The 14,334-nt window shown below is 38.1% G+C and overlaps 1 pseudogene; it reads left to right on the forward strand.

The window, feature by feature from the left end:
• Positions 1-11,088: 11,088 nt before the first annotated feature.
• LOC109167830 lies at positions 11,089-13,908 on the forward strand (annotated as a pseudogene).
• Positions 13,909-14,334: the final 426 nt, after the last annotated feature.

The following is a 14,334-nucleotide window of genomic DNA, read 5'->3' on the forward strand; positions in this document are numbered from 1 at the left end:
CAAACTTTAGATAGAAAGACTCATTTTCCCTTACTAAAGTTGGAAGAATAAGGGGGAACAACTCTTAAGGCATAGGGTACAACTCTTTGACTTGGTTTGACTAGTTAATTTCTAGTCCTCCGACTATTGAATTTTCAGGATTTTAGGAATAAATTACCAAATAAGCTAGGATTAATTATCTAATTAATCCTTATATAGAGTTTGGATTTACGGGGTGTCACATTTGGTGTGTTCGGTTCATTTTCTAGAAAATGAGTAGAATGGTATAATTAAATATTTTATTTAGAATAAAAATACATTTTAAATGTTTAAAACTATAAAAAAAAAATCTGGTTTTCGGCGGAACCCAATTCCGCCGAAACAATAGCTATGGTTTTCGGCGGAACCCAGTTCCGCCGAAACAATAGCTATAGTTTTCGGCGGAACCCAGTTCCGCCGAAACCATAGCCTTGGTTTCAGGCGGAATTGGTTCCGCCAGAAACCATAGCCATGGTTTCCGGCTGAACTGGTTCCGTCGGAAACCATAGCGGGAACTGGTTTCCGCCAGAAACCATGGCTATGGTTTCTGGCGGAAACCAGTTCCGCTAGAAACTTAAAAAAAAAAAAAATGAAATAGCAATGTTGGAAAATGACTTCCGCCAAATTGAGCACATTTTCCTCAGTCAACGGAAAATGTTTTCCATTGACTGGATTTTCCAAGTGTAGCCAAACACCAAAAACCCGAAAAATGATTTCAAGAAATCATTTTCCGGGTTTCCAAACACAACCTAACTAGAACACCTATAACTTTCCATTTACAACCCCCCATATCTGAAACTAAAAACTTCATTAAACCTCCCACACCCAAACTCAAAGCTTCAGATCAATTGCTCTATCGTCGGAAAACATCGACGCATGCAAAACTGTAACAACATACAAAACAATGGCAGACGAACAACAGTAACGTAAAAAACGACGCCAAAAAAACCAGCTCGAGAATTATGCTTCAAAACCTCATTGGTTACTACTATTTTCGTTTGTATTGCTATCATCCATGGTGACAAAATTGTAGGGTGAAGTGCACATGACTTCCCAACTGACCATCAAGTAGTATTAATTGGGTCGTCGCCATTACTGCAATAGTGTTAAGAAAAGCACAACAAAAATACACCAAAAAGCGCACCATTAGGTACGCATCACCAAAATCGCACCATTAGATATGCATAAAAGCACCACACAGTGTTCATAAATGCACAATTAAGTATGGAGAGGTATGGTGCATTTGTTTTGAGTGTGTTGTGTATTTTGGCATTTCATTGTTGTGCATTTTCCTAACATTATTGGTGCCTTTGTTAACACTATTGGTGTCTTTTTTAAGCGACTGTACCGACCGCACGTTTAAGGCGTGGCCGCATTTGAGTAGAAGTATATATATATATATATATATATATATATATATATATATATATATATATATATATATATATATATATATATATAAACTATTTTTTTTACAATACAAAATTTGAAGCGCACCTAAAATTGGGGCGTAATTTTGTTTAGAGTAAAAGACATTTTTGGTCTTGGTCTTAGACTTGTAGCACGGACAAATTTAGTCATCCTTAAAAAAATCAAACAATTTGTGGATACTCTTATTGTGACGAGGACAATTTTGGTCCTCCGTCAATATTCCCGTTAGATGCCGCTTTTGAGCGGGGGTAATTGCGTCTTTTCAACAACACACCTCCTTCTCCTTCACTTTGTAGCCCTTTTCATTGTCGTTCTCAGCCAGCCATTAGACCCAAAGAGAGATGAAGTTTCAGTGGTCTAAACAATTTGCTTTGGGTTTAATTCAACAATTTGCTTATGCTCTCAGGTTGAATCCTTATGCTCTAAGCAAGACAGTGCAGAATCGCAAAATAGAGACAGTGCGAAATCATAATCGTGAAGCAGGATCGGAGCAGCGATTGCCTACGAATGAAAATCAAGGTACAATTTATGATAATTTGGGTTCAGCTACGCAAAAGGAAACACGAACGCAAGCCTATTGTCTCAATTAAGGAATCAGATTGGGAAAATCTAGCAGAAAAAGAGAGGAAACTAACCTTGATTGGCAAGTTTTTGAAGGAGAAGTCCCCAATTGAAACAATTAGGGCTCAATTTCAGAAAATCCTTCAAATTACAACAAGGCGCACATCGGATCTCTTGATTCGAGAAATGTTCTCATTAAATTTACAGAGGAAGCAGATTGTGTGAAGGTATTAGCAAAAAATAGAGTGGAAAATGGATATCCTAATGCCGCCATTTCTGCCACTTCTCCAGAGCAGGGTCGGAGGTCGCCGCTGCCGTTCACCGCCGGGAAAAGCTTGAACCGGACCGGAAGATGCCCGATCTGTCGTTTTTCTTCCTTCTACTCGCTGGATCTACCACCTTCGCCCAAGGAAAACGAGAGACGACGAGAGTGAGGAAAGGTCACCGGAGTGGAGCGTCACTGCTGCTGGGTGTTGCTGTCGTCGCCTGCTGCAGGTCGCCAGACTAAAGAAGCTGAGGACGAGAAGGTGATGGCGGAGGTCCCCAAAGCTTCTATGTAACAACCCAAAATTTAATTTCATAAATCCAATTTTATAAAATTCTGAAATATCCATTTTTCACTCCATAAAAATTTTTGCGATGAAATTGGTGTTGAATAAATTATATTGAGCCACTTTTAAGTAAATTCAACATCGGGATTTATTTTGAATTTAAAATCCTAAATTTTCGGGTACTTCGTGTACCAAGTTTTAAACTAAGAAACCAATCTGAGTGAGAACGGGAGAAAACTGAACCAAGTGTTTGTTTGGAAATCTTTTTGGAAAAATACATTTTGACCCCAAGTTATTCAAAAATCATCTTTCTAGACTATGGTTCATGATGCAAGGTGAACCCTACAATTTTATTTTACATTTTTACCCCAAACCCTAAGTATAAGAGGTAGCTTTTCCTTGTGCACTATTCATTTCAAGAAATCTGCAGCTCTCGTGTCTCTCTCTACATCTCCCTACCATCTTCATCTTCTTCATTTTTGGGAGCTTCTTCTTCTACCTAAGCTTAGGTTTCAAGACTAGGTAAGATATCTTTTCCATTTTCCTTTGATTAGCTTGTCCTTGAGATAGATTATCTAAGCTAGATGTGTTTTTGGATATTGTATTGGTGGTTGCTTGAGAAATGGAGATGGTGAAGAGGAAGACCTAGCTTGAGGTTGGAGATGGAGGGATTCTTGAGGTTGAATCTTGAGGTATAACCATGGATTCCCAAATTTAATATTTTACCCTAAGATATGTGTATTAGTTGTTCAAATGTGTATATATTTATGTGTTTGGAGTGCTTAAAATGATGAAATGTAAGTTGTTTGCTGTTGAAATGATCTGTGTTGTTAAGAGAAGGGAAACAGAGAGTTGCAGAACCCATTTCTGGGAGTTCACGGACCATGGGACGGATCTAGGCAAGATCCGCCACCATGGCCCGCTGGTGTCACGGACCATAAGGACAGATATTGAGAAAATTTATCACTATGGTTCGTGGTAGGCTACTGGTTCGAGCTTCACTCAGGAAGTGAGAGGTCTTAGGGTTGATTCTCGCATTTAGTATTGAAGCCTAGTTTTAGGCTCCAGTGTTTAATTGCTTTGGAAAATTTATTTAAAGTGGGATTCAAATCCCTAACCCTTCATTAATAATCCAAGCCTCTTCCACTTGAGCTAATTTTACCTTTAAGAAATTACCTTGGAATATATATTATATTCCTTAGTCAGTAGCATCGTATATTTTGAGAAATACTATGTATCTGTAGAAAAGATTTTACCAGGAACTTTTGATCTACAAAGTGTATAACCCCATGATTTCCCAATCTCTTTTTGACTCTGTGAAGTCATTGTTATAAAGATAAAAATGTGTAGAAATGCTAAAGTTTTGTGTTTGAGTGCTCCGTTGGTGTTTACTCGTGTAGTGGTCAGGCACTTGTGGCTCAGCTACATGTCGTTTCGGGCCGAGTGTTACGGGCCCTTGTGACTCGGCTCTTCGGGATCGTCTCGACGCACGTTTTGGCTTTGATATCGTTGAATGTGGTTTAGAAATGAGCATGTTATGATATAAATTGTTTTGAAATTGTTTATAGAAATGTGCAAGTGAGTTGTATTAGATTTACACTGCCTATTTGATCTTTCTGAGGCTATTTGAGTGTTAAATAGAGAAGCATGATCATTTGAAAATATGATTTATTATGAAAGCATGACTAAATTGTGATATTTGTTCAATGAGAAATGAAGCATATTTTGTTGATAGAATGTATAGAATTTGCTATGTTGCAAACCGAGCATGACATTATATTCTTAAGTATTTCATGTTATTTTATACATGGTTTAGAAGCATGTTATAGAGCATTTTGACATTTCACATGTGTCATATTTCAAAAATGCATAAGGGGCCAACGTGAGCCCAAGAATACTTTCAAAAACCATAAGCATGTGGTATATCATTCTTTGATGCATTGAGAAGTAGTAGAATTGTTGCATGCATGAGATTGATGCATGAGAGATATATTTATGTATTATCTATATCGGTGAGGTTTTGGAGGATACCGTTTGGACTATGTTCCTCTCGGGAGATATTTATGGACATTGCGGTCCCAGTATATGTAACGCGGCGTATTCCCACATTACGAGGTTGGAAACTTCCCGCCAGGCTAGGAATCCTGGTTAGGGGGTGTGCACATTAATAGTTCGATACCTGATTCCACACAGTTTGAACCACGAGATTGGTTCCGTAGATGGTAGGAGATATTGGGTCGGAATTATGTCGTTCTCGATGGGGGTAATTCACACTTCTGTGAAACCCTAAGCCGTCTACGAGTATAAGAGAAAGAAAGAGAGTCAACAGAGACTCAAGAAAGAGAGTCAATAAAGACTCGAGAGAAAGAAAGAGAGTCAAGAAAGACTCGAGAAAGTAATAAAGAGACCTCAACAGAAAGTACTCTAATTTATAAAAGAGTGTATGAGTATATTATTGCACTAGATTGCATATGAGTATGAGTATATTATTGCACTAGATTGCATAAGAGTATGAGTATATTGTTGCACTAGATTGCATAAGAGTATGATTATATTGTTGCACTAGATTGCATAAGAGTACGGAGTATATTATTGCACTAGATTGCATATGAGTATGATTATATTGTTACACGAGATTGCATATGAGTATGAGTATATTGTTGCACTAGATTGCATAAGAGTATGATTATATTATTGCACTAGATTGCATATGAGTACGAGTATATTATTGCACTAGATTGCATATGAGTATGAGTATATTGTTGCACTAGATTGCATAAGAGTATGATTATATAATTGCACGAGATTGCATATGAGTACAAATATATTATTGCATTAGATTGCATAAGAAGTATGTTCATAATGTTATACATGATTGCATGCGAATAGAGCATCGTAAGAGATTGTATAACGAGAAGTTTGACTTAAGATATTCCTTTGAGCATGATTATTGTGTTGTATTAGAAGCTCTACTTATCCAGTTATGTGATAAGAATGTGAAAGCATGTAAACACATGTTATATGGTCTTTTAACATAATCCAATCCGTAAGCATGAGTTGCTTGTTAAGTTATCTGAGAAGTTTATAAGTTGTTGAATCTATGTGAACAGTCTTGTACATACATAAGAATGTCAGCTGATATTATAGGGTGCAAGCATCTAGAAAGAATGCGATAAATCTTAAGATGATTTGAGATTAGCTTATTGCTATAAAGAAATCAAATGTTTTCAAAGTATATGCTAGAATGCTTTACAGGGTTGAGTGTGGTTATACTTAGCTTCGTGCTAACGGGTGTTTTCCTATTTGTCTATGTGTTGCTTGCAAAACCCCTTTCAGGTGGGCCCAGCAGTGTGAAGAAGTCGAGTTAGATTAGTCTCGTAGATAGAGATATCTAAACTCTAGTACCATTGATGTTATGTATGGATTTTAGACTTTTGATTTTATGTTTGAGGATTGATGTAGACTATTTGCGGTGACGTTTTCCCCCCTTACGTTTCCAGTATTTATATTTAGTTCCCAGACTTAATCTCATTTCTAGTTTTACCCCTTAGCCTGTGCAATCACCACGGAGTGGTGGTTGTGGCGGTGACACTCCCACTAATTATCTTTTACTTATTTCCGCTGCTTAGTGTTGTTAATGACTGTTTAGAGTTGTAATTAAGAGTTAGAAAAGTGGGGTGTTACATGCTATGCCATTGGTTTGTTGCTTGGTGGTCGAGAGTGAGAGAAGGGATGAAGATGGCGATTGCCTGATTCCATGGCCTGCTTCGCCGCCGGAAAACTCCTTGAGGGAGACGAGAGAAAGAGAGACTGCAGAGAGAAGTGAGGCAGAGGAAAAAAAATAACTAGGAAGAGGAAAAATACTTAGGGCTGAAAAGACACAAATACCCATTCTCAAACGGGGCAACTAATGGGAGGTGTGACAGAGGACCAAAATTGTCCTCGTCACAATAATAAGAGTGTTCACAAATTGTCTGATTTTTTTTTTTATGGAGGACCAAAATTGTCCGTGCCACAAGTCTAGGACCAAAAAGTATGAGCTCCATGAGTGTAACGTCGGTAAGCAAATTATGATGTGGACCCGGGTCCACTTTGCAAGGTGGACCCGTGTTGATATTGCAAGGTGGACCCGGGTGCACATTGCAAGGTGGACCCTGGTCCAAAACGTCGTCGTTTTGTTTTAAAATGACGCCGTCTGAATTTTTAAAATAATTGTTTTCTTCCTTGCTGTTAACTTGACGTTTGTCTTTAGAATTCGTTCATCTATATTCACAATTTTTGAACTCTATATTCACAATTTTAGAACGCTATATTCATAATTTTAGAACTGAATATTCACAATTTTATATCTCAATATACAAAATTACAAAACTCAATATTCACAATTGTAGAACTCTATATTCACAATTTTAGAACTCTATATTCACAAATTTAGAACTGAATATTCACAATTTTAGATCTCAATATTCAAAATTACTGAACTCAATATTCACAATTGCAGAACTCTATATTCACAATTTTTTAACTCTATATTCACAATTTCATAACTCTATATTCCTAATTTCATAACTCTATATTCACAATTACAGAACTGAATATTTACTCTCTGAATTGTTTATCATTGGCTGTGAAAACGGTGCCACTAACGACTTCGTTATTTTCACACGAGCAAACTGCGTCGTTTTGGACCTGAGTCCACCTTCCTTGCAAGGTGAACCCGAGTCCATGGCATAAGAATTGCATGACTGTATCCAAATGTATGCACTATGCAGTACGATGTACGCATATAATAAATGTGTTTTTTTTTAAAAGATTGGGCCCCCAAATTTTGAGGGCCCTGTTGCCAATGCCCTGGGTGCACTTGCTCAGGGCCGGCACTACCTAAAGCCGCCTAAGTGGCTTTTAGGCGGACGAGTGATTCGAATATATTATCTCTATTTTTCTCACTCGGAGTTGTTTGTTATTAAATTGTTATAACCCTAAACTAGTGAACTACATATGTTACATGGTTAGTTGAGTAAATGATTGGAGGAATATATATATGATGAGAACAACCGAGCAGGCATTAAAAAAATCACTCGCCCAAGTTGAGTGCTGACTCGATCGAGTTAGGCACCCAACTTAGCGCCTAAGGTGCCTAGTCAGTTGGTTAGTCAATTGGATGACTAAAAGTCGCCTAGGACTGAAATCGCCTTGACCTAGGGGCGCCTAGCGCCAAAGCCGATTTTCACAATACTGGAAGTATGTATCGTTTTAATTATAATTTAGTTTCATTTGATAATATTGTTATGTTTTTTAGTTTCATTTTTACACACACTAGTTCCATTATAACAATACCAAAATATCATTTTAATTTTACTACAGTTTCATTTGACAATATACATTATTACATTAGTTCTAGTATTGTTATGTATGTTTTGTAAATGTACAAATGATACATATTAAACCTTTTTTATAAATTGACTAATTTATTTGTCAAAAGGTTAAAATTTAATTTAGTTATAATATTTGGACCAACTCCTATCTAGGTATAATTACCCGCTTTTGGTCTCTGGATACGTTGGAACAGAATCAGCACATATTATTCAATGATCTTCTAATTAATTGCAGCTGGTCAAATCTATCTATTTAGCATTATTTAATTTAAGTTGATGCCATTTATTAGTAAGATGTGATCAACATTCTTTGGGGAAAGATGGTTACGTAAAAGTGATTATAAAAAGGTAGATTCTCTATCATCTCATTCACGATTTTCAAGAGACAATATTTAGGGTGTGTTTGGAAACCTGGAAAATGAGTTTTGGAAATCATTTTCCAAGTTTCCAGTGTTTGGATGTGCCTGGAAAATCAAGTCAACGAAAATCATTTTCCGTTGACTTTGGAAAATAGGCTTGTTTTGGAGGAAAATGACTTCCCCTTTTTTTGGGGGGAAATCATTTTCCAACTTTTACACCAACATCACACCACCACCAACATCATCAACACCATACCACCATCACCACCACTATTGCCGCCGCCACCACCACTATACCCCCGCCACCATCACACCACCACCACAACCACCACCAACACCGCAACCACTACCACCACCACCACCACCGCCACCACCACCACATACCACCGCCACCACACCACCACCTTCACACCACCGCCGCCGCCACCGCCACCACCACCACCATACCACCGCAACCACCGTCGCCGCCACCACTACCACCATACCACCGCCGCCGCCATCACCACCATACCACCGCAACCACCGCCACCATACCACCGCAACCACCGTCGCCGCCGCCACCACCATACCACTACAACCATATATTATTAGTTTTTTTTTTTTTTTTTTTTTTGAAAAACTTAGCTATTTTTTATTATATTTAAAATTAATATTATATTATTATATATTATTATACATGTTGTAATATTCTAAATAAAATAATTAAAATGTTTAATTATACAATTCTACTCATTTTCCAGAAAATGAACCAAACACAGAAAAACAGTTTTCCATAATGCAACCAAACACTGGAAAGGAAAATGTTTTACGGAAAATGACTCATTTTCCAGAAAACATTTTCCAGAAGTCATTTTCCTGCTTTCCAAACGGACCCTTAGTGGAAAAGGCTATCTATATTACATCTATATTACTGGTTATTATATTGTTATGAAGTGCTGATCTTGCTGGATCAGACAGCCTGGGACAGTGTCAGCAAAATCAGCGCTTGAAGCAGAAGTTGGCATGCATGTACCTCTCCGTAATTAGATGTTTTGAGGATTAAAGTTAGTTGTTGTGACTAAGGTTGAGTGTATACAAAACTCCCTTGTAATCTCGCTTAACATCTAATAGATTGGGCTGACGTGAGTTGCCCTACAGACGTAGGAGGTTTCGCTCTGAACTGGGTAATCATTTTCTATATTCCTGATTTTTATTTCTTACCTTTTAATTTATTTTGTTCATCCTAAAATGCCATAATTAAAATGGTACGTTAATTCTTAAATTAAAAACCAAGTTGAACTTTAGTTATTTACTTGCATTCAAGACCCACGACACAATTTCATGTTTGCAATTAACGTATTATGTGTTTGTAGTTAACATACATATTATATGCTTTCAATTTATTTAGACACACAATTTATAAGCATTCAAAAAAAAAAAAAAGACACACAATTTATAACTATGAAATATAAGCATATGTCCGCATGGGTAGCTCAACTGGTCATAGAGGTGAAACTTTGGAAGAATGACTAGGGATTGAGTCTCACCAGCGGCAGTGTGGGAGCAACTTGTGCGCAGTGAGCACCGGTCTTTACATCCTCCCAAATACTCTGTCGGGCCGGGGTGTGGGCCTTGTGCGCAGTAAGCACTGGTCTAGCCTCTATGGTTCATACTCTGTTGGGCCTTAGGGTTGGGGTTCTTCCTTTTGGAAGAATGAAATATAAGCATATAATATATTAATTATAGACATATAATCTGAATGTCTTTTTGGATCAGGTCTACAACCTAAGGTGGACCCAACCCATGGTATAATTTATCTTTATAACAAGGGATTACTGATTTATTTTGACAATGCTACGTATCGGAGCTGTGGTTAGCAGGGCAAGAATAACAAGGGATTACTGATTTTTTTATTTTTTTATTTTTTTTATTTTTTTTTTATGCTTGATTTCAAACGGACTTGTGCAGAAAGGGATCGATAATGGCTCTCAATGTCAGCACCTCTTACTTTGAGGTCAATTCAAAGGTCATCTTTATCGGCTTTCTTTTAATAACGTTTCGAGAAAGGCATAGCTTCCTGGTGATTTCGTCCTTCGCGGGCTCTACTTCTTGAAAAATGATGGAATTCAGCGGAAAATCTGTCTGAACAAATTGAATTGGAAGGAGCCAAGTACTATTTCTATATTATATTGATGGTTAAATTAGTTGCATGGGAAATGAAACCCATCTTGTGTGGCAATTTATATCATGGACCAGGGTCCACGTAACATTATGGATCCTGAATTAAAACGAGGATGTACAAAATTCATACTCGACACAAGACATACAAAAAATCACAGCACAAGGCACATACACTGATATACATGTTATATATTTATTTATTTTTCAAATCTAATTTAGATACATATTTGATTCATATGCATAAAAGTTCATAACACAAGACACAGAAATTCATAACATAAACATAATTACTAATTTGTTTCATGTACAAAATTCATAGTCTTAAGATACAGAATTTCATAACACATGACAAAAAAACTTACAACATAAGATACATGCACATGCCCCAAGGTCCACAGTGCACTGTGAACCCTGGTCCATGTATAAAGATTGTCTTATGTGGGGTTACAAAACCAAACTTTTCCATAGTCTTTTACAAGAAAGTTCCAAGTCAACTTCGTGTCTTACCCGAGAATATATGCTTTTACATTCTTCCCAACATATGCTTTTACATGTAAATAGTGAAAGAAGTGAAAGTAGTAGAAATATTCAAATAACAATGAACTTAACCATTGTTTGTATGGGTTGTGCTAAATGGCCTGGTTTAGTATTCCCTCATACCTATTCTGGGTTTGCTCCATTTTGTTTCAATCACTTATCTTTGTTCATGGAGAAGGCCTATCCCAATCCCAATCTTTCTGCCCTAAACAATTCAACTGTGGCAACCTCATAAACGTCACTTTTCCTTTCACCAACAAGTCACAACCCAACTGCGGATTGCACAGCTTAGATTGTGCTGCCAGGCCATTTCCCAGAGTTAAGTTTGGAGAACAACAATATGATATTAGGAATATTAGAGGTGAAATTATGTGGCTCTTCAACCCCCTTCCACAGAGTTACTTTCTGGAACAAAATTGCAACACTTTTTACAAAAACTTCTCATTTCCCAGCTCTGCTTTGATTTCCTTTGTGCCTCGTTTGCATAAGTTCTACAGATGCGATCGTAAGTAGAATGTTAGCTTGCAGAAGATTGGTCATTACTTCAATGGATTTGCGAGGTATAATAACTGCAAAAAATTCGTCGTGTACTATAGAGAAGACGGCAATTATACTGCCCCAGGTGGCAACCTTCCTGCAGAGTGTTCAGTTATTCAATTGCCATTGAACCCCAGAAGAGCAAGTGGCCTGTTTCAGAAACTAAATTCTTCAATTTCTGTAGAATGGGTGGTCTCTGAAACCTGTGAGGATTGTCATTATAAAGGGGGGAGATGCCTAATTGACCACAATAACAAGACTATTTGCTCTGGAGGTATAATTAGGACCTGTATTTACATGATATTCTTAGGAAAGTCGGTGTTGGGCGGAGGCCGGTTAACGGCCAACTCCAGGTGGCTAGGGAATTATTTGGTCAAGGCCTGAATGACAACCAAGTCTAGTACCCTGCCTCTTGTAAATGTGGCGGTATAAGGAAATTAAATAAAGTTACTTATTCGCTATTAGATATAGCTTTTGGCCTAATACTAAACCCTTAGCTTGATCTAACAAGTGGTACGAGCCCGTTAAAGCTGGTGGCCGGTGGCTAGGGGATTGTTGGGCGGAGGTCTGAAGGGCCAAGTCCAACACCCCTACCTTTCAGGGTAAAGGTAAACCAGTTGGGTTTACAGAACAACTAGTGTCCTTTCTTATCTTGAAAGCATTCTCCATTTTCATTGTCTGATCCTACTGAGTTTGTGAAAGTTGTGTGTTTTTCATTTCTGGACATTAGTCAACTCTTACCTTATTACTTCAGTTGCAGGAAAAAGTATCAAGTCAAAGGTCATTCTGGCAACAGGTAAACATCTTTTATAAGCAACATGAATCTAAGTATCCATTTGATATTCTATATATAGATAAAAATGATATCAGCATCTGTGTTTTCAGTTTTTGGTGGGGTAATATTGATCCTGGCAACAAGTTTGGTGGTCATGTATTTTCGGAATCACAAGAAGGGATGTTTTGTTTCTTCGTCATCCTCAAAACGTGACCTCGAGGGAGGCAGCAAGTACTTTGGGGTTGAGGTTTTCTCCTACTCCGAACTTGAAAGAGCCACGGACAAGTTTGATTCTTCAAAAGAACTCGGAAATGGAGGGTTTGGAGCTGTTTATCACGGTACGCCATCTATAGAAACAAAGTATTAGTGGTGTCTGTTGAGCATATAACCATTAATGTGCAATCTAACTATCAGCTTAGGCTTTTAGTAGAGATGGAGCACATGCTTTAATTGTGTCATTTGGAAATCTAGCGAAATCTTGTATGTTGTAACCAGGTAAACTTCGAGATGGAAGAGAAGTTGCAGTGAAGCGGTTGTATGAGCACAACAGCAAGAGAATGGAGCAGTTCATTAATGAAATAAAAATCCTCACCGATCTAAGGCATCAAAACCTTGTAACCCTCTATGGCTGCACTTCGAGGCGCAGCCGGGAACTCCTCCTTGTTTATGAATACATCCCTAATGGAACAGTTTCTGATCATCTCCACGGGGAAAGGGCAAACAGTGTGCCCCTCGCGTGGCCAATCCGAATGAACATTGCACTAGAAACCGCTATCGCACTTGCTTATCTCCACGCTTCTGACATAATACACCGCGATGTGAAGACTACCAACATTCTTCTCGACAACAACTTTCGTGTAAAAGTGGCTGATTTCGGGCTCTCAAGGCTTCTCCCGTATGACGCCACTCATGTCTCCACTGCCCCACAAGGGACACCTGGATACGTTGATCCAGAGTATCACGAGTGCTATCAGCTAACTGATAAGAGCGACGTTTACAGTTTCGGAGTCGTCCTGGTTGAGCTCATATCATCCATGCCCGCTGTGGATATAAGTAGACAGAGAGACGAAATCAACCTCGCGAATCTAGCGATGAACAAGATACAAAGACGTGCGTTTAATGAGTTGATCGATCCATCGCTAGGGTCCGAGACAAACACCGAAATAACGAGAATGATCACTTCAGTGGCAGAGCTAGCATTTCAATGCTTGCAAGGCAAGAAAGATTTGAGGCCTACAATGGATGATGTAGTGGAGACACTGAAGGGGATTCAAGGAGGTGATGAGTTGAAAGAAGATGCAATAAATGATCAGACAAATAAGAATAATACTACATTGGAATCAGAAGATGTTGTCTTGTTGAAGAGGATCAATAGGTTCCCAACTTCTCCAACTTCAGTCACTGATAGGTGGACCAGTTGCTCTACTGCAACCAGTAATAGTTTATGAAATTGTTGTGTTTAGAAAGTTGATTTACATTAACTGAACCTATCAGATTTTTTTTTTTTTTTTTGGATTAGCTTTATTTTCATTTAGTATTTAGCCATGTTATATGTGACCAACCACTCTCTTTTGTTTGATGAAAATGATAGACAATTTATCTAACTACGAACGGCTGGTAATAGCTCAATGGTTTATATATAATATAACCAGGCCATGTATGGGGCTATAATGTACGAAAACTCGATGTATTACTTACAAATAACAAGTAATATATATGCCAAGGACCTTGTTGTCCAATGGTACCAAATAACTCCTTGATCAAGTGGGAGGTTGTGGAATTGAGCCTCAGTAAAGATTCCGTGACTCTAATTTTGGACCGGAACCGCTGGTACAACAACTTGCCTAACGATTTGGTTAACATATCAGCTACTTGATCAACAGAGCGATGACGGTTGATACCTGCTACGCACGGAAACCAAAAAAAGAATTATTTTCTTAAATCAACGTTTCTCTGCCAACAGTAGTTGCAAAAAAAAAAAAAAACGAACCGACGGTGTCCGAGGCCAGTTTCGCAGTTGCCAGTGAGAT

Source organism: Ipomoea nil, unplaced genomic scaffold (genome assembly GCF_001879475.1).
Source record: "Ipomoea nil cultivar Tokyo-kokei standard unplaced genomic scaffold, Asagao_1.1 scaffold3170, whole genome shotgun sequence".
Lineage (NCBI taxonomy): Eukaryota > Viridiplantae > Streptophyta > Magnoliopsida > Solanales > Convolvulaceae > Ipomoea > Ipomoea nil.